Source organism: Podarcis muralis, chromosome 1 (genome assembly GCF_964188315.1).
Source record: "Podarcis muralis chromosome 1, rPodMur119.hap1.1, whole genome shotgun sequence".
Lineage (NCBI taxonomy): Eukaryota > Metazoa > Chordata > Lepidosauria > Squamata > Lacertidae > Podarcis > Podarcis muralis.
In genome coordinates this window covers 135304896-135332115 of record NC_135655.1, presented here as the reverse complement: position 1 = coordinate 135332115, position 27220 = coordinate 135304896, and the positions used below count along the sequence as shown (strand labels likewise).

Sequence of the window (27220 nt, the reverse complement as noted above, 5' to 3'; positions counted from 1 at the left end):
GTATTTCTATACATACATAAACTGCACTTGTGCACTGATGAGACGAGCCAGAGAATAAGCATGAAGGCCAGAAGTGTGCTAACTGGTTTATAAAATAGCTAAATCATTGAAAGATGTTTGTCCCAAGGACCTTATATTGTTAGGACTATAAAGAGCACTTTGTTTTATGGCAAGGAAAATTTCTAGAGGGATATTGGCGATGTTATGTAGGGTTGTGTTTCCTCGGGGACTCAGAGGCAATTTGCTTTATGGAATGGATGGAAGGACTTTGAACAATGTAATTTACCCTGTCTGTTTTTAATGCCTCTTGGTTAAAGGAATGTGTTCTTTCTAAAACAGTGAAAAATGCAGAATAAATACCCAAAGAGTAGTGACAAAAAAGGAGGGAAACACTGAAGGCTTGAATGTCAAAAGACCTGAATCATAACATCTGGGTTAGAGCATAGGGTCTGCTTGGTTCTCAATACACAGACACCCTCGCTTGCCAAGTGCCATCACTGCCCAGGACACAGAAGGCAGATGGGGCTGCACTCTCTCCTCCTGATATTGCTTGAATCCTTCATCCCCAAGGAGCCAGCAAAGGTTCCTTGTGGCTTGTCACAGAGGTGTACCAAAGTATGCATGGCTGGGTAAAGTGGACAGAGAAAGGTTTTTCTCTCTCTCTCATAATACATAAGAACTAAACAACAACAACAAAAATAATAATAATACATAAGAACATAATACATACACAACAGTACAATAGACAGCCAATGAAGGTGAATGCTGGAGGATTCAAGACATACAAAATAATGGACTTCTCCACACAGTGAATAGTTAAATTTTGGAATTCACTCCCTCAAGAAGCCACCGACTTGGATGGCCTAAAATGAGGAATAGACCAATTCATGTCTACTCACCACAAGGGTCATTTTCCAGTTCCACTGTTGGACACAGTCTGCCTCTGTGTGCCAGTTGCTGGGGAGAATGCTGGTGCGCTCAGGGCCTGCTTCTGGGCTTCCAAGAATGCCCACTATGAGAACAAAATGCTGGCTGAGGGGCCTCCCTCGGAGCAAGTCTTATGTTCTTGCAGTGCTGTTCCATCTGCCGCTACTATAAGTGGGATGGAATTCCCCCTGACCCTCTACTGGCAGAAGTACCAGCCACAGATTCCATGTTTGTTACAAATCGCAAATGGAAGCTCCGCATTTTGTGCATGAAGAAGTGTGGAAGGCACAGGGAGCGTATCTGCAACCCAGTTTGCTGTTGAATCTGAAATCTGCTTCTCCCTCTGTCCTTTGCAGGCTCATTGAGGCCGGCAGTGTGGGCATCTTGACTGTAAATGTCTCCTCCCTTCTCACTTACCCCTCCCACTCCTGCCCATCATCCGGACAGGCAATAATAAACTGCGATTTTCATGCAATTCTGGACATTCCTGCTTATTGGGGCCAATTCTTATATTCCGCAGCACTATAAAGGCATATCCCAAATATATTTTCTTCTTCTTCCATTTTAATGTACCAGTTGGCTGGTGAGTACAGGCAGAGCTTATGAATGGAGAGGGAAATGAAAGGGCCTAGATAAAAATTTTCAACTATATTAACATTTTTCTTATATTTACTTCATACAGGGGCTATTTCACTTTGTGTAATTACAGGCTTCACTAGCTTCAAGGAAATCAAATCTGTTACCAGCTCCAGCAGGAACCTTCAGAAAGTCAGTCCAATAAATTGAAAACATATATAATTTTTATTCTCTGGCTTTGTTTTTTAAGAAAAAAATGCTTGAACCCTATGAGTTTAATTATAGAGTTACTATAAAGAAAATATGTATACCAACAAAACTTTATGAAATGGACCTCTATGAATTACATGAACAAAGGTAACATCTCTCAAACAGAAATATATTAAACTGTTATGCAAAAGAAAAGAGACAGAGAATGTCAGGTTCTGGTTTATGTACCTTTTGTGACATTTCACAAACCCTCCATGCCTGGATTTTCATTCCAAAAACCTGTTACTATAATTAGGGTCACTCTTTTTAATAATTTCAGTATAAGAAGTGCTTTACAGTTCTTTTCTCAGAGTAGCTTTGGATGCCATATCACAAAAAAGACCAAGGTCAGGGATGGGAAATGGCACACACATAAGATTCGCAATCTCCACATCAACACCTTTGCTGCATTAGCCACACATCCACAGAAAAATGGGATGCAAACATAAAATTGCACCAGTCAACATTATTTAGTGCTGGCATTTCTTCCCCATCTTTCTAAAGAAACAGAAGTGGATTGCAAATAAACAATAACAATCAAACAGTAATAAATATCTACCAATGCAATCCTATGGGGAGGCGCTCCAGATGCTCTGATCTTTCCACCAGTGCCAGCATTTCAGACCCCTCTTCTCTCCCCCCCCCCCCCCGTGCACTGTTCTGGAGGCTTCTCCTGGCACACACAAACCCTAGCCGGTTTCAGGGGGTGTGAGCAGGGAGGAGGGGGGGACCCATTGTGCAAGGGAAGTTATTTCACAGGGCAGTTGAATCCCACCCATGGAGGAAAGCTTTTGTCCGCCACAGAGCAGAGAGGAAGCTCTGTGGGTGGAGCAGGAGGTCAGCCCACAGGGCATCCTTCTTGCTGCTGCAGAAACTTCTGTGGCAGCCCTCCAAAAACTGCTCTGAGCTCAGGCCCTGGTCAAGTCTGGTACCAGTTTTTTATGTTTATTATACCATCAGGCTGCAGAGCAGAGGGGGGAGAGAGAAGCAGGGGGCCATTCCATTGGCTTTGCTTAAGACAGCAGCTGCCTTTGGCTCTCCCTCAATTCCTAGCAGTGGCCATTCTGTCAGACTGCAAGAGAGGGGCAGATGCGAATGAACAGGGCAGTAGCATCACCCCTGCTAAGAGGCTACTGGCTCCTCTTCTCCCTGAATACTTTTCATTCCATCTCAGCAGGTCATAACTCTTGTAACTAGCAGCTTTGTGTGCTTTCCTCCCTCTTCCCACCCCACCTCCAGTTTTCTTTCGTGTTGTGTTTTTTAGGCAGGCTGGGTCTGCTGTTGTTGCTGCTGCTGCTGACTTCTATGCTGCTTTTCGGCAAAAGAATGGGGTAAAAAAAATGCTTTCAATAAATAAAAATATTAAGAATTGGCAAGCCTAGTATGGCAACAGGGCTTCAGAACACCAACACTAGTGAATGGGGCCTAAATATCCTTGTTTCGTTTCTCCAAGATCATTTCTGGACCTTCTGCATGTACAAGAAACTGCTGAATGTAAAGTGGGACTAAGAAGCACTAGCCCGGAGACCAAATCCCTGCCATTGTGCATTTTCTGTGTATCTGAAGCTCCCTCAGCTCCAAGCAAGCACTGCATTGATTCAGCCATATAACTCCAATTTGCAAGGTCAAGATAAATAGAAAGTGCACTTGAAAGAAAGAGAACATATCCAAGTTGAATTCCAAAGAAGGCAGTAAGTTGTCGCTCACAATGCTAGGCGTAGCCATGTGTGCTACTGAAATAATCTCTGCCCATCCTATTTGACTGCAGGCTTTCAATTTTTGGTAGGTGCCTGCCCATAGTCTCTTTTCTGAACTGTTCCAACCCAGCATTTCTTTCCCTAGCCCTCCATTCGCAGTTCCATCTGATTTACTGATCTATTACCCATTTATATTAGGAACTTCTTCAGGGTGAAATTGAAGCTTGTCTCCATGAGAGGCAATAAAAAGCAACACAGTCAAGAATCACTGTAAGGTGATATTTTACTCCTTTAGCCCATTAAACAATAGATAAAACACTAGAGAAGTGAAATCACAGCAGTGATGTGATCTAAAAAATCACAAAAAACCTTATATCCTTTTATTGTGGAGGAAAAGGCAACGGGGAGAGGGGCACCATTCCTTTCCTTACTCACAACCCCTTGCAGATTCTCTTGCCTTTTGGTGACAGAAGGCCCACCCACACTTCCATTTATCCTGTGTTTTATGGGTCCAAGGGTTGTTTCTTACTATCTTGCTTCTTTCCCTCAAAAACCCAGTTGGTGTTTGTTTTGATTCAGCAGTAAAAAGTGTGTTTTCCTGAGGAAAGTGGCAGGACAAAAAGAAAAAACCTCTCAGACCCATGACTTGAAATCACGGGACAAACGGAAGTGTGGCTGGGCCTTTACTGTGGGGGGTGTTTGGTTCCAGCCCCATTCCTTCCACAGTTCTGGAGTGGCAACCTCACCCTCCAGCCCAGGGTGGTCAATATGTTGCTTGACTACAACTCCCATCAGCCCCAGAAAGCATGGTCTAGAGCCATGGATGATGGGAGCTGTAGTCCAATCATACTGCAGGTATCTGGTTGCCTGAAACCAAAGTTTTCTGGCTTCCAAGCTTCCATTCATTCCAAATCACATCCACTGGAACACTCTTGGCCCTACACCATCTGTGCTTGCAAGTCCTATTGTAATAAATATATTTTAACAGTGGTTTAGCTAAATTGATTCTGAAGCCAGTTAGAAATCATCTCCAGAATACAGAGGCCTTTTCTATCATCCTATCAGTCACAGTCCAAACTGTGTTATTCCAAGACAACAACATGAGATAGCACAGAAGGAGACACACACACACACACACACACACACACACATTTTCTGCCTTTTTCTCTTCTCCTTTTAGACAAATATTGGGGGGAAAGGGATAGGTTACATGTCTGGAATATTTCAGATATGTACTATATAGCTGAGCTGTAAAAGGAGAAGTTTTTGATGGAACTGACCTTTTTGCTCCTTTCCTCCGCCTTCCTCCTGGAAACTTTTGCCACCAGTCAGATACGCAGCATTTATGTTTCATGACTGACAATTATCTCATAATGAAAAACAAGTCACAATTAATAAAGCTCAAAACTAATACCTGCTAAATTCATTTAATGATTTAATGAACTAGGGGAGAGCGTTATGGTGGGGGGCGGGGCAGAATAGAAATTTAAGAGCAAAGGGATTCCATTTCCAGTTAGAACTTAAAATCATTCTTGAGTCTTCGTTGAGGCTCCAAAAGCAGGGGACAGGAGGCGCCTTCATATTTTCACTCCCTACTTTTACAAAGGAACACCTCAAAGCCCAGCAAAGATCCATCTAGGGTTGAATTGTTGACCTCTTGGTTGCAGCGGCTCACCTGGTGGGCTGGGGGAAATCACATTTGAAGCCTTGTTGTTCCAGGTCCATTATGCCTGCGTACGCACACACATAGTCAGTATTAAGTCGTGTGTGTGCCTATCGCATGCAGGGAGAACTATCACGATAGGCGCCCATGCTACTTAATACTGACTATGTGTGTGCATAACAGGACCCAGAATAGCAAGTCTTCAATTGTGGGATCAAATGTGTGCCCCCGTTTCTCCTAATTGCACCCACCTTCCCCTCCATACAACTGAGCCAAGCAGAAACGAAAACGACAAGCCTTCCAGCCTCTTTTTCTTCTCTGCAGGAGGGAGGAGGTGGTAGTGGGGTACCAGGTGTCTTCCCTGAAGCTGGCAGGGAAGAAGGAGCCATCTGGCTACCATGGTTTCTTACTTGGCTTACAAGGCCAGCCCAAAATTGTAAATCCCTGTGTATTTTGGGGTTTTCAAATATTTGCACCAATAATTATTTAACCGGCTTCCCCCTGTAGCCCAACCTAAGAGTATTTTATTTAAAGGGCAGGTGTGGTTGCAAACTCAGGGTGGGAGCAGATCTGGGTGTTATGGGAGAGGGGCATCCCATGGACTGCCATTAGGCTATGCTATTCCACACACAAGAGGAAGCAACTCAATAACTCAACAGTGGTGCCCCTGAAGAAGGTTGTATTTCACTGTGTGTTAACCACAACTAATGCCTTTTGATGTCTAACAGCTTTAGAAATAACTTTGTACGAATCCCAGAATACTGTTGTGCTGCTAAAGGTTTAGTTTTTTTGAGATCCAAAACCAATCCTTGAATGAGTGTGATTTCAATAGTTTTGGCTCACTTTTTAAATATGGTTTGCTTGTAGAAGTTACTCTGCAAATCAAACAGAGGCGCTTAAAAAAAAAAAATAAACTTAAAAATTTAAATATTTTTATTTAAAGTAAAAATACTTTAAAAATAATAATAAACTTAAAGAGAGTATAATACTGAAGTACAGCCATCACAGGCCTCTCTAGATGTTGCTGAACTACAGCTGCCATCACTGCCAATGGCCAGAGATTATGGGAGTTTTAGTTCAGTAATATCTGGAGTGCAAAAGGCTCCACATCCCTCTGGACCTAGAAGAAGAGGAGGCTCCTTCCTCTACCTGCTTGCAGAATCGTATTTAGCTCCAGAATCGTATTTAGAAATGAATATTTAAATTTCTAGCAGTGCTGGCCTTTCCATTAGGCTGAGTGAGGCGGGCACCTCAGGTGGCAACGGCTGGGTGGGAAGTGGCAGGGTCAGGGCCATCTGTAGCATATGCGGTGCTGGGGTGCAAAGATCCGCCCGGCACCCCAAATTTTTTGGTGGGGGGGGGCAGCTCAAAGTTGTTGAGCTTTTAAGGAGGGGAACAGCGAAAACCGCTAACATGGAGAAAAAAACAAGCAGCAGCAATAACTCCGTCTTTCCGTTTTTGTGATCATGTGAAAATGAAAGACATCACTAGGGGGCACTGCCGAATACGTTGATTCTGCAGATCTTCTGCAAAAGAGAATGGAAATGACCCATCGACCGCAATCACCCAGGTGTTGCGGTTAAGAGCTTAGGTGGCTTCAGCGCCCCCCAGAATTCGGCGCCTGGGTGCATTGCACCCCTTGCATCCTCGGGTAAAGACGGCCCCAGGCAGAGTGTGTGAGGGCACAGCTATGCCTGCCACACATTCAGCCCTGCTGCACCTAAGGTACCCTGTTACTCTCTTAATTGATGGAGAGAAGCCAGCACAGAAGTGAAATTCAAAGGCCAGTTTGCTTGGCTTCCGAGTGTGGGATTGGGTGTGTGCATGTGCCATCTGGTCGCTCGTCCCAGGCACCAAATGTCTTCAACCAGCCCTGATTCTTAGGTAGAGAACAAAGTCCTGGCAGTGCCCCTGTGTCCGTCAGAACTCTGGCTCAAGTATATGTTGCACATGTAGTTGTCAGGTAGAAAAGCACCTTCTGTTTTAAGCACAAGCTGGAACAAATCTTTCTGAAAATTATCTTCAGGATTTCTGGCCAGCTGGCCCAGAAAAAAAAAGTCTCATAAAGGCCTTGCTGAATTCCCTTGTAAAACAATATTTTCAAATTTATTCTCCTTTTCTTTTTAATAAAAAGCTATCTTGCATTCCCCCAAAATCAAATTTAAATATACAACAATAAAACAGGCATTAGTCTCCCTGTCAAAAATTGCAATCATATCTTCCTCAGGTGAAACATACAGAGTCTGCCCTAAGGCTAGAGTGAGCAAGGCTACAGTGGCCCATAATGTTCAGCAGGGAAGTCAGGAGAAATTTATCTATGGTGACACAATCTATATTGCACTGGCAAAAGCACACAGCAGAGCCACTCAGAATATTTTAGATAATGCCTTGATGTAATTGATAGCATTAAAGCCGTACGTCTCTTTCACTATTCGGGTACAATGATGGGGGAAATGCCAATAAGATTACCTGCCTCTTCGTTCATCTTGGATAGAAGCAGGAGAGCTCTTGCAAGCAAACCAATTCACACACATATGCAGAGTGCTATGATGGAGATTCGCATTTAAACCTCTCTCTCCTCTCAGCCTCGGCCAAGTGCTGTGATGGGGCAATTTCTCCATGCAGCATCCAGGTAGTGAGGAAATCGCTGTCTCTGCCCTTCAGAGATCTGCTGCTGAAGGATGCTGAGGAAGGCGGGGGGCTGGGGGGCCAGTTAAAAGGGCTTTGTGGGCCAGACACATCCGATGTGTCCACTCTATGGTTTCCTATAGCATTCCATGTATATTGCTGTATACTACCTTAAAAATACTCTGAAAAAAACAAATACAGTAATCCCTCATCTTACGTGTGGGTTTGGTTCCAAAGATTCCAGGTTTACATGAAAATTGTGTACAGTCAAGTTCTTGGAGCCACCACTTGGCTAGTGGGTTAGGGGGAGAAAGAGAGCGTCCCCAGCAGTCTCAGAGTCTGTATGCTGAGTGGGCTTTGCCCAGCAAGCAGCCAAAGTGCTTAAAATCTCTTTTTGCACTGGGTAACCCCATGCAAAAAGAGTTTTTAAGCTTTCCGCCTTGCTTGGGACATAACTTGAGCAATTTCAACCAGCCCATCTTCAACCATCTTCAAATCAACTGCTACTAAGATGAGGGATTACTGTAAATAAAAAAGATGAAGTATAATTTTCTACATAGAAAAGGGCAAGGAAACCCAAGCACAGACGAGTACGTGAGAGTTGTTGTGAGGATGACAGCTTCTCCTATTAAATATCTCTGGTAGTGGGGCTGAGCTAAATGTACTGGACTGACACAGTACTTGTTGGTTGGCAAGGGAAAAAGAAAACATAGAAAGAATTCCCTGGATGCCAAGATCCAGGTTTGGGAGAAGTATTCTTTGGTGAGAACCCCAGCAGAGATGTAAAATCACAAAACATGAAGCAAAGTAAAACATGGAAAGATAGGCTGTTAGACCTTTAAAATATGACCTTGTCGGTTTCAAAACTTCCCTCTTCCCCTAGCATAGAAAAAGGCCACACGTTTGGTATGTTTAAAATTGTTTACTTACAAACTCTCTAAAGATTAAATTCATGTGCTTTCCCATACAGCAGCCAGAAAACACAGGCAGTACAATTTGGCTGAGTGGTGGTATAGCCATGCAGTCTGAACTGGAGCAACAAACTCAGATCTTCCCACATTGAGCTTCTCAGGTAGACTGAAGGGGAACAAAGGCCTTTCTTCCCAAGGTGAGGGGGAGTGACCTAGCTTACGCTATGGCATTAACCCCTTGATGCATAAATTAGACTTAAGCATATTGGTTATATCACAGTACAGTGGTACCTCAGGTTACAGACACTTCAGGTTACAGACTCCGCTAACTCAGAACTAGTACCTCGGGTTAAGAACTTTGCTTCAGGACGAGAACAGAAATCGCATAGCGGCAGTGCAGCGGCAGCAGGAGGCCCCCTTGGCTAAAGTGGTACCTCAGGTTAAGAACAGTTTCAGGTTAAGAACGGACCTCCAGAATGAATTAAGTTCTTAACCCGAGGTACCACTGTACTAGCCCAAGCTTAGTGTTTCCTCAGAAGTAAGTCCTGCTAAATTAAATGGAACTCATAGGCACTCACTCTTGCCCATTCTTATTGATGTGAAAATCACACATCCCCTTAAACTCTCTAAATGTACAATGCAACAGAAAGTGAAAATATCAATGAAAATAGGAAGGAATGTTTGATGCATGAGTGCTACAGCAGCTATCATGACAATGTTATATTACTAGGCACCTTTATATCAAACGACATGTGCAGTAGATCGAACAATATTTTATTACTTGCCTCTTCAGAGCTTTCTATTTCTGAGCATTTGATAAAATTCTGAATGCCTCAGCTTTTCAAGGGGAACAAAAATATGCCAAGGTGCCTTTACTTCTAAAGGCAGTGACTCTCAGCTAGGCTAGCAATCTGGGGAAAATGTCACAGTATGTTCAAGCAGCTAAGCGATTTACCCTTCCCCCAACATTGTGTAAACGTGTGTGACGAGAACAGCAAGGTTTTGCTCCAGAGGTTGACACTTAATGCAATTGTGGAACTCTGATCTCCAGGGAACAAAAGATGCAAACTGCTAGTGTCCCAGAGGACCATAAAGGAGCTCTTTCAGCTGTAGCTAATGTCAGTCAGCTCAGGGAGCAAGTCCCAAACGCATTGCTAAAGTGGGTGTCCTTGCCAAACAACATGCTACTATGTACTGCTAGTGAATGAGTTGACTGGGTCAGTCTCCCTTTGAAAATGCTTCATCTTATAATGAAAGCCACCAGGTGCATTTTTACAGCTCTTTGAAATGGAATACCAGCTACTGAAGATTTGTGTGTTCAGGCCCAGAGAACTCCCTCCTAAATAAAGACACATTTGACTCAAATATTAGTTTTGGTTTTTGGCAGAATTTAGGCCACAACTTTACTGATTGCAGAAAAGTGAGTGGTTGCATAGGCTCTGGTTCAACTAGCTCCCTACCCCCTTGCAGGTTCTGGAGCCCCGTTCGCAACCTGAAAAGAACACAATCCATGTCTGCACACACACGGGTTGCAATTCGCCGTTTCTGTGCATGCGTGTGACGTCATTTTGCTCGTCTGCGCATGCGCGGACGGTGAAACCCGGAAGTAACCCTTTCCGGTACTTCCGGATCGCCGCGGGATGCAACCTGAAAGTGCACAACCTGAAGCAAATGTAACATGAGGTATGACTGTACATGATTTTTTTCCAGGTTTAGCAAAAGAGCTTGTTTTTATCATGACGGTGCATGCATAGCACATCCCTATCAATCTCATCATATATGCATGAATTGGAAGCCTCTGGCTTCCGAATGTGCAAATGTGTAGCAAAACAGATACAGGCTCTGTTCTACTCATGGTGATGTACTTACACCCTTATATGAAAAGTGTTGATGCATTCATCACAGCTAGAAAAATCTAACAAATAAAGAGATGCTGGCTATCCTGAACTTTAGATTTATATTAATAAAATCTTGGAGAGATGAATATTCTCCCCATATGAGCTATAAAATACACAAAGTTCACAAACATTTAAAACAAATCCATCAAGAAAATACAACTAAGAGACTGTATTGAAAAAGTGCTCATCCAACAGTGCCATAAAAATTGCCAGAATTTATACTACAGAATGTTCCCAAATAACAACAAAATTTGTGGTTAAACTGGGATGTCGTAAAGCTGTTCTCCTGGAGAAAGCATTCCACAAACAGAATGAGGGGGGGCAGAGAGGAGACATTCTCGCATGGCCACTCCCTGACCTCTGGGGAGGGGGGATGACACAGATAAAAGTCTCTGGTGAAGACCACATGCATTATACTAATAGCAAATATTTATTATACTCTTTCTCCCTGTTTTCCCATGCATTGAGGCATTTTTTTCACAGAACATCCAGATCTGCCCTAAATATTTGAATAGCAGCTTCCTGCTTTCTCATTTAATCTCCATGGGGTTTTTTTGTTTGTTTGTTTAATGTGGAGACAAAGCCCAGAAAGCTCATTCAGATAAGTGGTAAGACAGTTCAACAGATGAGTTTGAGCAGTGGGTGCAGCTTCCCCAAGACATGAAGCACAGACACACACCAGGCACCCTCAATGCCACTCCATTAGTGCATCCAGTCCTCCACCCAGGAGGGCGAGAATGTGTTCCTATCACATTGTTTCGCACATAGCAGGAGCTTGGCAGAAGGTTTGTGGCATACAATAGATTTCAAGCACTTTCGGTGCTGCTAATTGTAATTTTCCAATGCATCCTGTCCAAAAGAGTGGACAAAGAAAGAGCTTATGCAACTTATCATTAGCTTCATGGATCAATATCGTTTAGGAAATACAAAACAACTCTAGTTGTTTAAAGACAAGAAGTACCAGGAGGTGTCCCCTCCTTTTGTTGACAGCAAATCCCAGTATTGATCTGTCTACAGTGTAACTGCAAAATTTGCAGAAAGCAGGTGGACCTGCTGAGAATATAAATAGAGCCACTCTTCTTGCTTGGCTCTGCGTAAGGTCCCTGCAAGCTCCCCCTGGGTAAGGCAGCCTATATCCTAACTAAATGATACATTCATCGGGTATCAGAAGAATATAAAGAACTGACAAACTAGAACCAATTTTTCCAAAAGATGTTTTCTCCTGTTATTCTCCGAGAATATCTTCTTTTCAATTGTCCCAGCTGAATTCCCTCAAACTCTCTGTGCCTTGGCTGATTTTGAAGCAGATAGCATATAGGACTATATATGAAGGTAGACCACAGTCCATTGTATTTAGTGGTCTCTCAAATAAGCAGTAGAATTCTGAAAGCATATGAATTAAGATTTATAGAGTATAGACTCAGGCTAAACAGTGTTCGCATTATTCACCCCCACAATAACTTTGAGTGGCAAGTCACAGTAACCTGACCAGCATCTCAGCTCTCATTGCCAAAAGCCTACTCACTGAGTCCCAGTGACTAAGCTCATATCAGAACCCAGGTCTCACAGATTAAAGTCAGAGCTTTATTCACTAGAAAACATAAGGCCAATGTGGAATTTCTTACCACACAATCAGAAGATTTGATTCCATTCATTTTTTGGCTTAACTAGGACCTTGGAGTTTCTTGCACACTAGAGGACTTAAATTATCAGAGTACAGCACGAAAGGTTGTATTATCACCATTTAGTGAACTTGTGAACGGGCCATTGCTCTTACCCTGTAAAGCTTACCTTTGATCTCTGCAGACCAGCCACTCTTACATTTCATGGCTTTTTCACACCTGCTTATAATTATTACTTCATGACCTGGACAAAGCTGGTTTCAAAGCTCATGCCACATGCAAAAGGCTAGCAGCCTTCAATGTGCCACATGTTCCATTTATTTTTAGCTGCAGTCAGTTATCTCAGGTACCTCTCTGTAGAGCAGACAGAAGTCAGTATAGAGGGGGCTCGCATTTTCTCCAGAAAGCTCACTCCCAGTCTCTCTTTCTCTAGGGATAATCTTACACAGTAAATACTGTCCAAAGAGGCCAAGTGTCATTTAAAATAATATGTTCTGTTCTATCAAATGAATTATATACTAAACAACTAAGGAGGGAGAACCACACAGGAAAAAATTGGTCAGAAAAGATTAACGGGAAAGATTGCCAATCCGAGAATGTAAGAAACCCTCACCATTTACTGCCTTCGTTTTCCCACAGAATAAGAGAATCTGTTTAGAAAACTGGTCCTATTTATTGTATTTATTGTTGTTGTACAGCCCTATGACATTTAGCTATGTCCTAGCAGTCTACAAATAGCTTAAATAAAGATTCCACATCCCTCAAGCATCCACTGGACACTCCTGTGACCAGCTCAGCACATGGCAGCACAATTAAAAGTCCATCTGGGGTGTGGTTGTGACACAGGATGCTGGCTTGCATTGCAGTTTGCCCTGAGCCTTTCCGACCACACAATGAGAAGGCTTCATCAGACACCATTTTAATTAGATTACAAACATGGTTTCCTGAGAGGATTAAGGTAAACAAAAGCCCTTCTAGAGGCAAAGCAGAAAATAAAAGAAAAATGCTTGCTCCTCTCATTTCCCAAGTGCTGTTAGATTTTTCCAACGTTCATCTGTTTACTCCTCCAACGATGGAACTGGAGTTTTGTTTTTCTTTCAATAGCAGCACAGCCTCAGTTATTCTCAGCTGACAATAGGACATGACAGTATCTGGAGGTCAGTCAACATGGGAGTAATCAATGTTTGCATTAGTTCCCATCAGATGGCATCTCAGACATTTATTTTATTTTTTTGCAGCTATGGAGAAGCATCAGCACTGTCACAATGCATGCCATCCAAAATCCTGACAATTACACTGTGGGATATGAGCCAATCATAAGCACTGGCAGGAAAAGGAAACGTCTGCATTGATTGCTAAAGGAAGCATTGTTTACCATTCCCAGCAAGGAACGTATAAATGGTACTTGCTCCCCCAATAACCACCACCAATCCGCTCCTACTATTTGAAGGTATGTATTGACACAAAAGCACAATGAAACTGGGCTGCTGTTTCTTATTGTGGATGAAGAGGGAAGTGTCCAAAACAGGCAAAGAAAATTGGCACGCCCTGTAGTGAAAGCTGGGTGAAAGCGGGTGGCGCTGTGGTCTAAACCACTGAGCCTCTTGGGCTTGCTGATCGGAAGGTCGACGGTTCAAATCCCCACAATGGGGTGAGTTCCCGTTGCTCGGCCCCTGCTCCTGCCAACCTAGCAGTTCGAAAGCACATCCAAGTGCAAGTAGATAAATAGGTACCGCTCTGGCAGGAAGGTAAACGGCGTTTCCGTGCACTGCTGTGGTTCACCAGAAGTGGCTTAGTCCTGCTGGTCACATGACCCGGAAGCTGTACGCCGCCTCCCTCGGCCACTAAAGCAAGATGAGAGCCGCAACCCCAGAGTTGTCTGCGACTGGACCTAAGGGTCAGGGGTCCCTTTACCTATAGTGAAGGCTACAATTGCTCATGGATCTCCTAGTCAGGAGTCACCTGATGAGTCCCGACAGTGGAAGCCTGAACAAGCAATGTGGCTTCCCCCTTCACTTTCCCCACACACGCCCCCAATGGCTCTGGGGGGCTGGTAGAACCCTCAGAATAGTGCATGGGTGAAAGAGAGGGGAGATTGCTTGTGCTGATGGATAATCAGAAGAATACCATGTTGTCTCTCCCCACCCCAGTCTCAAAACTTCTGTGCTCTAGCAATGGAGTATTTCCAAGAACATCAAAAGAACCTTCATGGATCAGATTGTGAGTCAAATTACCCCAGTATCTTGTTTCAAAAAGTGGTCAGACAGATGTGTCTGAAACGTCCAGACAACCTAGGAATCTGCACACAACACAAGAGAGAAATGTAAGAACACATATGAATATATTGACAGAAAAGGCAATGCATATTGCAGCATAGGAGTGAACAAATGTGAATCTTTAAATTCTCACATTCTGGCTCTAAACCACAATTTTTCCCCTCAGAGAATATGCACAACGCTTTTCAATCAGCTCACGCTGCATAGAATGATCAAGCTAATAAAAATGACTTTAAGGGTGCATTAAATTTGGGGTTGGGATGGCTCTTGTATTTGCAGCATAAATGCTAATAAAATTATAAATCTGCTATTAACTTTTTATTTCCTTACCAAGTGATCAAGATTTTTAATGGGTGCTTTAAAAAGGCGCATATGACTAACTAGAAAGGTACAAGAGCACCAGTGAAATAAGACTAAGCCTATATGCTGCTGGGATTATTCATCTGTCTTTCATGGGGCCTCTTCAAGGTGGACGAGGATTGATGTATAGCAAAGGAAGGTTAGTGTGTGTGGGGGGGGGATACTTTAATTTAAATGACAACTGAAGCTTTTCCTCAATAGATTATACTCTAGGGACAACACTTAATAAGTAGTGTTAACTTTATAATAATTTCATGTCAGTGATACAGCAAAGCTTACTCATTAGGATCATACAGCTTGTTCATTGTAAGTTAATATACTATGTTATGCTTTGCTCTCAGACTAAAAAAAAAAGAGTGTATATGTAATTGCTGCCCATGGAATGGATATCAGATGGATAACCCTTTCAGACATTAAGGTTCGTGCATTTCATTATATGCAATTAAAAACATATTTCAGTCTTGTGCATGAAATAATGGCAATTAAAGAATTACTGTTTCTGGTTTGGAATGGAGCTTCTTTAGCTCACAGTATCTCACTTTAAAATAACACTTACTAGAAATCATAGGAAATAATCAATGATGCTATATTTCCAATTTTCAAAAATATCCTTCCTCAAAAGATTGTCCCACTTCCTCAAATAGAGAGTCAAGGTGCTTCATCTGGTCTATGCTCAGTTGTTTGATTGCATAGATGGCAGCAGCTGTCTCCTCTCTCTTCTGGAGAGGCACCAGAGCTCACCACAGCCTGAATCTGGAAGCCTCCAGAGTTGGGAGTCCAGGGACTGTGCCCCTTCATATATGCTATTTTCTATCTGCAAACTGAATTTTCTCCCACACTGCACAAACTTCCTGGGCACAAAAGTTAGCACATCCAGGAGATGGATACTACCCTAATCATTTATCTGATGCACTATTTTTTATATACAGCAGGAGTTGGGGAACCTCAGTCCTGGGCATGTGTATGTGTCAGGCCTCCAGGCCTCTCTATCAAGCCCCCAAGACTCTCCTCAGTCCAAATCCCCATACCTGTGTCACACCTGCCCTCTTTTGCTTCTGGCCTTGCTCAATATGTAGGGACGCTGGAGGTGCTGTGGTCTAAACCACTGAGCCTATTGGGCTTGCTGATCAGAAGGTCGGCAGTTCGAATCCCCACAACAGGGTGAGCTCCAATTGTTCGGTCCCAACTCCTGCCAACCTAGCAGTTTGAAAGCACGCCAAAAATGCAAGTAAATAAATAGGTACCACACCGGCAGGAAGGTAAATGGCATTTCCGTGCTCTGCTCTGGTTTCGGTGTTCCATTGCACCAGAAGCGGCTTAGTCGTGCTGGCCACATGACCCGGAAAAACTGTCTGCAGACAAACGCTGGCTCCCTTGGCCTGTAAAGCGAGATGAGCATCGCAACCCCAGAGTTGTCTGCGACTGGACTTAACTGTCAGGGGTCCTTTTCCTTTACCTTTTCAGTCCTTTTTGTAATGTGGAGGGGCATTGAATATGCCATCCCCTAGCCTAGCTGTATAGGGACGCGGGTGGCGCTGTGGGTAAAACCTCAGTGCCTAGGACTTGCCGATCGTATGGTCGGCGGTTCGAATCCCCGCGGCGGGGTGAGCTCCCGTCATTCGGTCCCAGCTCCTGCCCACCTAGCAGTTCGAAAGCACCCCTAAGTGCAAGTAGATAAATAGGTACCGCTTTATAGCGGGAAGGTAAACGGCGTTTCCGTGTGCTGCGCTGGTGCTGGCTCGCCAGCTGCAGCTTCGTCACGCTGGCCACGTGACCCGGAAGAGTCTTCGGACGGCGACGGCTCCCAGCCTCTAGAGCAAGATGAGCACGCCACCCCATAGTCCGACATGACTGGCCCATACTGGCAGGGGTACCTTTACCTTTACCTAGCCTAGCTGTACCTGCAGCTGCATCTTCCAGGGTTCTTCATTGCACAGAGAGCCTCCATATGTAGAACCAGTTCCAAGTCGCAAAAAGTATGCTAGGACATGGGAAAGCCAGCACGAGACACATGAAAATGGGGGGTGGGGCTACCAATGGGACTCTGCCTCTCATTGTGCTGTTTCTTCACCCAAAGAGGGTCATACTTTGGCAATCATGAAGGAGAAGAGTATTTTGCAATTGAGAGTCATACTGATATGACAACTGTATTGTTGTTAAAACTCATGGCCAAACAAATATTGATTGGCTTGTGCACTTGAGAAATATGAATGGCCCTGAAGCTCAGATTTGCACGTGGTTTGTAAATTTAAGAAGGTATGTATGCTTGGCCAATCTTTGGCCAAGATTGCAACACGACATGAGAGTGGAGGCAGTTTCTTAGGCATGGTGGACCCCAAAGCGAGAGCCAGCTTATCCACCCAGCAGACTCATGTGGTGAAGCTGCCCTGGACTGTGCAACCTGATGTCACAGATGTGGGTTCAAAGGTTTGAATGCTCTCCCTTTCCAGAAGATTAACAAAAGCACTTAGCATGTCAAACAGAAGGGGTAAGCTTGGGATATACTATTTCTCTATCTGCAGAGAGTTTGATGTGTTTTTCCCCAGGGGGGGGGGGGGGAGAAGTCAAGTCCTGAAGCACTTATCCCAGGGGAAAGTTTACCACTAGATATAGCTTTTAAAAACTGGCACCTAGCACAAAGAAAACATACTTTGTAGCCAATACTGTATTCTTTAAAATAAGGGTATATATTCTGCAAATAGGCATTGCAACAGATCAATGCATTACTACAAATGTTTAAAATATAAAGCTCTACATCTTAGCAGGACTGCAGGGGTGCATTAAGCATAAACTTTAATTCAGGTTATATCTCTGTATGTTCGCAGAAGTTTACAGCTCTTTTCTCTTTCTGATTTGTCTTACTGGCAGGGCAAAAGAAGCCACTTGTGTGTAACATGGGCTTTAAGGTAAAGGTAAAGATACCCCTGCCCGTACGGGCCAGTCTTGTCAGACTCTAGGGTTGTGCACTCATCTCACTCAAGAGGCCGTGAGCTGGTGCCGTCCGAGGACACTTCCGGGTCACGTGGCCAGCGTGACATCGCTGCTCTGGCGAGCCTGCACCAGCGCAGCACACGGAAACACCGTTTACCTTCCCGCTATAAAGCGGTACCTATTTCTCTACTTGCACTTAAGGGTGCTTTCGAACTGCTAGGTGGGCAGGAGGTGGGACCGAAAGACGGGAGCTCACCCCGCCACGGGGATTCGAACCGCCGACCATACGATCGGCAAGTCCTAGGCACTGAGGTTTTACCCACAGCACCACCCGCGTCCCTAACATGGGCTTTATCATCACTCAAGAGAAAACAAGCAGTTTCCATGAGAGTGCTAATGCCTTCACCAGTTATCCAAGGTTTCAGATCTCTCACTCTGAGGTTCATGCACAGAATGCAGATTAAAATATAACACACTGGTTGCTCAGCTTGTTTTTAATCACAAATGCATAGTCTTTGTTCCATTGGCATCTTCTTAGAACGTCCACTGAAGACCACAGTTGGCAAGACTTAAAAAACATAATCTAGTAACTGCATTTCTTAATAAGGCTGACAGAAGTTTGGATAGATAATTTGCTCTAAAAAGGGTCTTTGGGTAAAATAGGGGGAAATCAGATGAAATTCAGTTTTTCCAAAATAATCTTAATTATTTTTTGTCCACACCAAACTATAACCTTCTGCCATTGCTTTCCAAAACACATATTTGTCCAGGAGCAAACAACACATTTCTGGTAAGTGACTCTCCAAAGTAAAACTAGCTTTGTTCCACTGACTAACAGAATGGATACAGAAGTTTCAAGATGTTTACATTGGAAAATTAGTCGTATAGTGTACATGGCCCTGCACTGTCACTTGCATTGCGAAGCAATAAGAGCACCATAAACCTTGTTTTTAGATTTTAAAAAATGGTTATGGTCAATTTATCTTATGCAAACTCTCTTATTTTAACTAATTTAAATGAATGAATGGGAGAAGGTTGCAACCCATCTTAGTGGGAGTCTGGAGGCAGTACTTCCCATTAAAATGAATTGGAAGGTAGCTATGTTCAGTTTGATGAGCTTTTATAAGAAAACTATGTCCCATATAAAGGAATCCCAGAGAAAAACAAAGCCCAAAACTACAATAACTGTAAGGTTTTATAAAAACAACAACAGAAGCACACATTGTATTTCACTGCTTCACTATGAAAATATAAGTTCATGCTCTTACATACTGTGTCCCACATCCCCAACTTTCGTTAGTACAGATCAGACAGTACCTCAGCCTGGATCCACTCCCATATGTATGGCAGAGAGTACAGCCCAGGTAGTGTGGTTGCTGACCTTGAGCCAGGCATCCTGGAGAGTGAAGCACTGATAATAACAAGGCCAGTGGAAGTGATGGTATTCTAGCTGAACAATTAAAAAATTTAAACGATGATGCTATCAAGGTAATACACTCAATATGCCAGCAAATTTGGAAAACTCAGCAGTGGCCAGAGGATTGGAGAAGATCAGTCTACATACCAACCCCAAACAATGCTCCAACTACCACACAATTGCACTCATTTCACACGCTAGCAAAGTTATGCTTAAAATTCTACAAGGAAGGCTCAAGCACTATGTGGATCGAGAACTCCCAGAAGTGCAAGCTGGATTTAGAAGAGGCAGAGGAACCAGAGACCAAATTGCAAACATGCGCTGGATTATGGAGAAAGCTAGAGAGTTCCAGAAAGACATCTACTTCTGCTTCATTGACTATGCAAAAGCCTTTGACTGTCTCGACCACCGCAAACTACAGCAAGTTATTAAAGAAATGGGAGTGCCTGATCACCTCATCTGTCTCCTGAGAAATCTCTATGTGGGACAAGAAGCAACAGTTAGAACTGGATATGGAACAACTGATTGGTTCAAAATTGGGAAAGGAGTACGACAAGGCTGTATGTTGTCTCCCTGCTTATTTAACTTACCAGTATATGCAGAATTCATCATGCGAAAGGCTGGGCTGGATGAATCCCAAGCTGGAATTAAGATTGCCGGAAGAAATATCAACAACCTCAGATATGCAGATGACACAACCTTGATGGCAGAAAGTGAGGAGGAATTAAAGAACCTTTTATTGAGGGTGAAAGAGGAGAGCGCAAAATATGGTCTGAAGCTCAACATCAAAAAAACGAAGATCATGGCCACTGGTCCCATCACCTCCTGGCAAATAGAAGGGGAAGAAATGGAGGCAGTGAGAGATTTTACTTTCTTGGGCTCCATGATCACTGTAGATGGTGACAGCAGTCACGAAATTAAGAGACGCCTGCTTCTTGGGAGGAAAGCAAGGACAAACCTAGACAGCATCTTAAAAAGTAGAGACATCACCTTGCCAACAAAGGTCCATTTAGTAAAAGCTATGGTTTTCCCAGTAGTGATGTATGGAAGTGAAAGCTGGACCATAAAGAAGGCTGATTGCCGAAGAATTGATGCTTTTGAATTATGGTGCTGGAGGAGACTCTTGAGAGTCCCATGGACTGCAAGAAGATCCAACCTTTCCATTCTGAAGGAAATCAGCCCTGAGTGCTCACTGGAAGGACAGATCGTGAAGATGAGGCTCCAAGACTTTGGCCACCTCATGAGAAGAGAAGACTCCCTGGAAAAGACCCTGATGTTGGGGAAAATGGAGGGCACAAGGAGAAGGGGACGACAGAGGACAAGATGGTTGGATAGTGTTCTCGAAGCTACCAGCATGAGTTTGACCAAACTGCGGGAGGCAGTGGAGGACAGAGGTTCCTGGCGTGCTCTGGTCCATGGGGTCACGAAGAGTCGGTCACGACTAAACAACAACAAAAGAACATGCCTCTTTTCCTTGCCTACACATGTCTGGATGTTCTCTGATTCCCCACCCATCTACATGGAAGCATGATATTTAACTAGGAACTACATACATAAAACTCAATGCAGCTGGTTATGCAGTCAGTTCAAAAAAGCATGAATGAATCTATGCTTTTTTAGAAGTTTTCCTCCCTTTCTCATAATATCAGAATTTAGAATAATCTGATGAAGTTGAATGTTCAGAAATCCAAGATAGACAAAAGGAGGTACTTAATACAGTGCATGATTAAACAATGAAATCTTATACCATAAGATGTAGTTATGGCTACCGACTTGGATGACATAAGAAGATAAATTATTGGAGGAAAGGACTATTATTGGCTACTAGTCATGATGGCTACGGAGGCTAAATATCAGTTGCTGGGGAACAGGAGTTGGGGACAGGGCTGTAGATATCATGTCCTGCTTGTAGGCTTTCCATGGGCACCTGGTTGGCCATAGCCAAAAAGGGTGCTAGATTAGAAGGGTCTTTGGCTGGATGTAGAAGCTTTTCTGCAGTCTCCAATCAAGTTGCAATGGTGGTGGTGGTGGGGAATTACTTGCAACATAGACTTCAGACAATCACAACTGCAGGCATAAGCATATTTTGCCTACAAGATTTGATGTACAAAAGTGCCACTCTCTTTTCTCCGCAAGCTTTTTTCTTCTGAATAAGAAAAGTAATGTTATTTTCACGATTTGGGGAAAGACACTAGAGAAATGGTTTTGAAGTACCAAACAAATTGGCCTAAATTTATCCTCACTCATACTAAGGTGGTAAGTGTTAGAAAACTGGATACTAAAAATGAGGAACACCCAAATAATTGGTTTAGATTTCACAGAACCCCAATGACACATGTCTTCCTTCCTTAATAACAAACATCACAGGTGTTCCTAAGGAGATCCCCCACTTCCACTATAGCTGTCCAGCAGAAATAGTCCTTCAAATATTACCCATGGAGCAGTGTTGCAAGCAATCGCACTGAAGCAGCTCCCATACTACAAATGTAACATATCATGGCATTCTGGTAGAAGGAAAAATGTGCAAATAAAAAGTTCCCATGGGATGGGGTTTAAATAGTGGTGGTTGCTTAATAATCACCATGGACTGTGATGGTGCTAAGAACCAGCAATGTATGTCAGTTTTCATATCAATCAATAATTTTAAGTTAGAGGATTAATTTTAGCAATATCACCTAGCACAGTGTGGTTGCCAAGTGTGGTTATATTATGCCACAAATGCAACGAACAAGTTGCTGAGCAAAAACCCTATCAGCCATTTAAAGGCTAGATGAGGGCTCTGTTTGCATTGCACTATACAATTGCACAACATTTAAAATCCACAAATAGAACTTGGCTCTCCCTTGGCTATCTGCCCTTTCCCCCTCCCTTTCTTTAAATTGATTTATTAATGTCCAGTATTGCTTTGCGGTTTTATCCTTTTAGCAATAATGGATGTAATATATCACAAAAACAAATTTTTAAGAGTACATCATTAGAGTGATGTAGCACTGGTAATAAACCCCCTTCACACTTGGATGAACTTAAATCAGTTTCTCTTTATTGATTTTTGGTCATAACATAATTTTTAAAGTTCAACTCAGTTAATAAAAAAGACTTGCTCTAGTGTTGTGTGTTGTTAGGTTTTCATGTCATTTTTTTTAAGGAAAGGCTGTTATAATACTATTGTATATAGATTTACACATGCACTTTCCTCTGTGCGTTAATCATGATGAGTCATAGTTATATCGTATATCTCTTTTCTCAGCCTGCATGTCTTGGTCAGTCTTTATTACCATTGAGCTTGACACGCAATAGATTTGTGTGACTGACTTTCTATCCTGTGAAGATAGTAATTTTCCATAGGAAGAGACTCAAGAGTGTTGAATAACTCTGCTTCATCCAAGCGCACAAGATCCCAATGAATTATGCTATTTGTACCTATTTGCCAATTAATATTAACTATACTTTTATTTTACCCTTTCTCCAGAGCACTCAGGATGGCACTGTCATGCATGGGTCATTGGTCAGAGATCAAGGACATGTTCTGCATACAGACAGTCCCAAGTTTAATCCCTGTTTTATTTGACTAAAAAGATCCAAAGGAGCGGAGCTGGGGAAGTCAATTGCCTGACATGTTGGAGAGTCACTGCCAGTCACAACGACACTGCTGAGTTAGATGGACCAATGGGGTCAGATTATGTTCAATTTCATGTACACTACACTACAACCATGCAAGTTACACTGGGCGGAGAGAGTGGTCACCTGCTGGGTTTGGGTTCAATGAGCTTCATCTCTCATCAAGGTCCAACTCCAGCATTCTGCTCTCACCATATTGCTTCCCCCAAATCACACTGACTTTCAGCATACATTTGCATGGCAAGCACTGGCGGAGGAAGAGGACTGCGGGGGGAGTGCACCGCCGCCAGATAGATGTGTAGGATTGTGCTACTTAACTCCATAATTAATTAACCACCTTAATTCATTATCATTGAGAAACAAAGTACATCACTCGGTCTGTGTCGTCCGTTGCACTAAGCCACCTCAGACAAGGATGGGAAACTTTCTTATTGCTGAAGGTCATATTCCCACAGAGATGACTATCCCAATGGTGTGTGGGGTCAGAGGCAAAAATGGGAAGGGCCAGCCCCTTTTCGCTCTCTCTCTGACATCCCATGCTCTCCACTTGAGTCTCCATTTCCCAACTAACAGGCCAATGGAAGAGTTCAGATCACTCTTGCTAGAGGCCTAATGTGAGAACTTGCAGAGGACTTTTGAAATTAGTCCAAGGGCTGTATAAAATCAGGCCAAAGTTCACCCAGGCCTTGGAGTGTGGGAACTAATAGAATTTTAAACTTTTCATTGTTTGAACAGATGATGCCCATGCCTTATATTAGAAAACTTCCTGAACTCCCCCCAGATTCAAAAGCAGTGTGCCATGCAGCACTGTGCCAGCTGTTCAGGAAAAGTAAAGTCTTCCTGCTCAGTCATATGCATGTTCATTCTCTAGCCAGTCTCACCGTCTTCAACGGAGCTCGCTACTTAAGAAGCATTTTAGGACTTTAGCCTCAGGTGGGTCACTGAACCAGCTGCACCATCGTTTGTGTAGGGCAGACACAACGTAGAAATATGAAGACAATAAACAATAGTTGCTTCTCTAATTTCTGTATAACAATGACAAGCTGAAATGCAGCTAGTTTCTCTTGGTTTCTCAGATTCTAGAAATACCTTAAATTGTCAACGCAATCAGAAGAAAAACACAAATGCAAACTAGCATATTTTGAATGTCAAGGAGGAAAAAGTATTCCTCATTTTCCTTTGAACTATACATAGATATGTGCCATCATCAGGATAATTCTCTAAACTTTAAGCAGCACATGAGAGAAAATTGCTGCACAGATTTCAGAACATACCCTATAATCTTGCAACATATTTAGAATGGAAAATTAGAACCGTTCTAAACGACCAATTGTGTCAGTGAAAACAGCTTTTCATAGCAAAATGCCAATTTTCTGCTTTTGAAATCTGCCTTTTTTATTTAAAAATGATGCAGGAATAAGAAAATGTCACCTTTTGCATTGTGAGCAACAGCAAAAAAATCTTTTTAACACGCAAGAATTTTACTACTTACAGTTTTTTGTCAGGTATTTAATTTGTATGGAAAGCTTTATAAAAATGGGCATAAGCAGAGTTTAGTAGTTTAGCCAGTGCCAGCAGAGGTGATGTTTTCAGGTGGGATTCCGTAATCCCTTCAATGTAACTGATTCAAGGGAGTGAAGATAGTCCGCATGAGAGACATTTGCTTGGGAGGGGTTTAAATGTATTATTTACTACATTTACGGAATCCCACCTGAAAAAGCTTCCCATACAAATTAAATACACATTTGCACTGTGTCCTTTGCATCAACTTCTAGTCTACACATTGTTAGACCTTCTCCAGTTATTCTTTAAAGCCAATAAAATTATGGAAGTATTCTAAATTTTAATTGTTCTATATTTTAAGGAGATGAGCAGGCAGAATTGCACTTCAGAGTGCCTTAGTGGCTTTCCTTACAGGCCAGGTGTTGGGGGAACCTGCAACTCTCAGGTGCTGTTGGACTACAAACTCCCATCAGACCCTGCCAGCATCACAAAAGTCTGCAGCTTCTCAGGTTTTCCATTCCTGGACAGTTATTTTAAACATAACAGGGCTGGTGTTTTGTATGCACTGGCTGGGGGGGCGGAGAGAGAAACCGAGAAATTCCAGGAGGCAAGAAAAGTTCTTTACCCTGGGGAATAACAAAGGTGAAGCCATTCAGCTTAAAATATCCTCTGCTAAAAATAAATACTGCTTCATTTCAGCCTTTATCTTCCCTAACATCCTTTTGGCCATCTAATATCTTGAAATTTGGAAAGGGAGGCATCTGCCTTCACTTTAGGTGCTTTTAAGACCTCCATATAGAATGTGTGAGCCAGGCTGCAACTCAAAATGGCAGTTCTGAAGAGTGATGTATTTCCGAGCATCCCAAAGCACAACATTCCAGATTTTCTGCTCTGCTCCTTTGGCCATTATTTACAACAGCAGCTTGTTTTTTAGGGGCAGAAATATGTGGCCAAACATTGGGTTAATACTTTTCCTGTACTAAATCAGAATCTTAAAATAATGAAGCAAGAGTTTTCTTACTTGGGTCAAGAGACTGGCTACGTGGGAAATAATGGGCAATGGGAGGAAACAAGGTCATGGTGGCATTTCTTGCCAGCAGTAAAAACGATAAAGCTAAGGTTGCAGATATAAATAAAAATGAAACAATTATCTTGTATTGTTAGCTCTGCAGGAACAGACAGAAATGGGGGAAGACCAAAACGTTAGAGTGTTGAAAAGGGGGAAAAAAAGAAAAATGAATTAGGATATTAAATCTTGCTGTCCTGCTAGGACATTGGAAATGGGCTCTAAGGGAATAATTAAACCCCAATGCTGAATGAAGTGAAAAGCAGCCTCTGTGGCAGACATGCTGCTCTTTAAAGAAGTGTAATGAAAGGTGGCATTGATGAATAGCTGATCTGTTCATGGCTTGAATGAGATGCAAATCCATAATAAAGGTCCCCACCACCATCATATGGAAGCTGGGCATGGTGAATAACAAGGCAGCCCATGATACTGGCAGGGAAGGATCCTGTCTGCGGTTTGGGATTCATGGTTTTAAGATTAGCCTAGTGGTGAATTTGAAACACACACTGCCTCTGCAGCCAAATATTCCCATGCTAAATTTGTTTGTTTGCTTGCTTGCTTTTATCCCACTCTTCCTCCCAAAGGAGCCCAAAACAGCCATACATCATTCACAATAAAACAACATAATTAAAACACTGCAGAAGTTAAATAAATCTCAAAAAAGGCAGCTGCTAAACAAACCACCCTTCAGTTGCTAACACCTGGGCAACAACAGCATGCTGAGATTTCAAGAAAAGCTAGGCAAAATGTGCACTTCACAAGTGAAGGGGTTCCTCAGCCAGGATGCGGCCACAGAACAGACCCTGCCTTGGCCTACTGCTCCCAGGCTGCCCCAAACCCCCGGCGGCGGCAGCAGCAGCAAGGCTTTGCGCCCGCCAGTCTCAAGGCCTAAGGGCTGGCTGGTACTTGGGCCCTCAGCCATTTAAGGCTTTGCATGTTAATGCAGAGAAGAGGCCACTGTCAACAGGAACCCTGAGGGTGCCATGATTCTCTTTTAAATGTTGCTCTCCATCTAGCAACGATCTGTTTAGGTGTTCTCCTAAACAGCTCTGCTTGAATATTATTTGGACACAATAAAGTTTCCAATCTACTATTCTTCTGCCTAGTTAGAATCACATAATCACAGAATTGTAGAGTTGGAAGGGACCCCGAGGGTCATCTAGCCCAACCCCCAGCAATGCAGGAATCTCCGCTAAAGCATCCAGGACAGATGACCATCCGACCTCTGCTTAAAAACCTCCCAAGGAAGGAGGTTCATTGTTGCATCCCATTCAAGTTAAACATTTATAAACTGCATTTTAATAAAAAGTGAAAAAAGTAAAGATACAAAAACATTTTAAAACTCACATCCCAATATTCCGCCACTACAGTGACCAAGATACAGAACCCAGTGTAGGGCATGCTGCCTATAAATCTGTGGGGGTTTTTTTGGGGGGTATCCATATGCCCACATGGTGGCAATCCCTGCGGAGGTCCCCCCATTAGATGTAAGTCATAGGAATCCCCCACTGCTGAGTTAGCCTTTGGTGTCACTTCCAGCAGGCAGGCCAGAAGTCTTCTTCTGTAGTCCATAAAACTGTGGCCTTATTCAATCTAACTCAAGCTGTGTTGTCTCCATTAGTCCTATTCAGTCCTCCCTGACCACTGGCCATGCTAACTGGGACTGATGGGAGTTGGAGTCCGAGTACACCTGGGGGCAACAAGTTCCCCACCCCCGCTGCTGTAGGTGCAGCACCTGCCCAGTAGTTGTGTCTGTTCCTACCTCAATACAGCCTCCCTCGTATCTGCTTTTACAGCTGAAAAGAATGTGTTTTAATCCTTGCAACAGATAATTTTTGCTCCGTTGTCAGGCTAAAGCACTGTAAGGTATTGTAAAGC

General features: G+C 43.1%; 1 protein-coding gene across 6 annotated transcripts in view; it reads right to left on the bottom strand.

Moving 5' to 3' along the window:
- The window catches only part of ERBB4 (erb-b2 receptor tyrosine kinase 4), a 760363-nt gene that overhangs the window by 497880 nt on the left and 235263 nt on the right, over nt 1-27220 (bottom strand). The window lies entirely within an intron of this gene.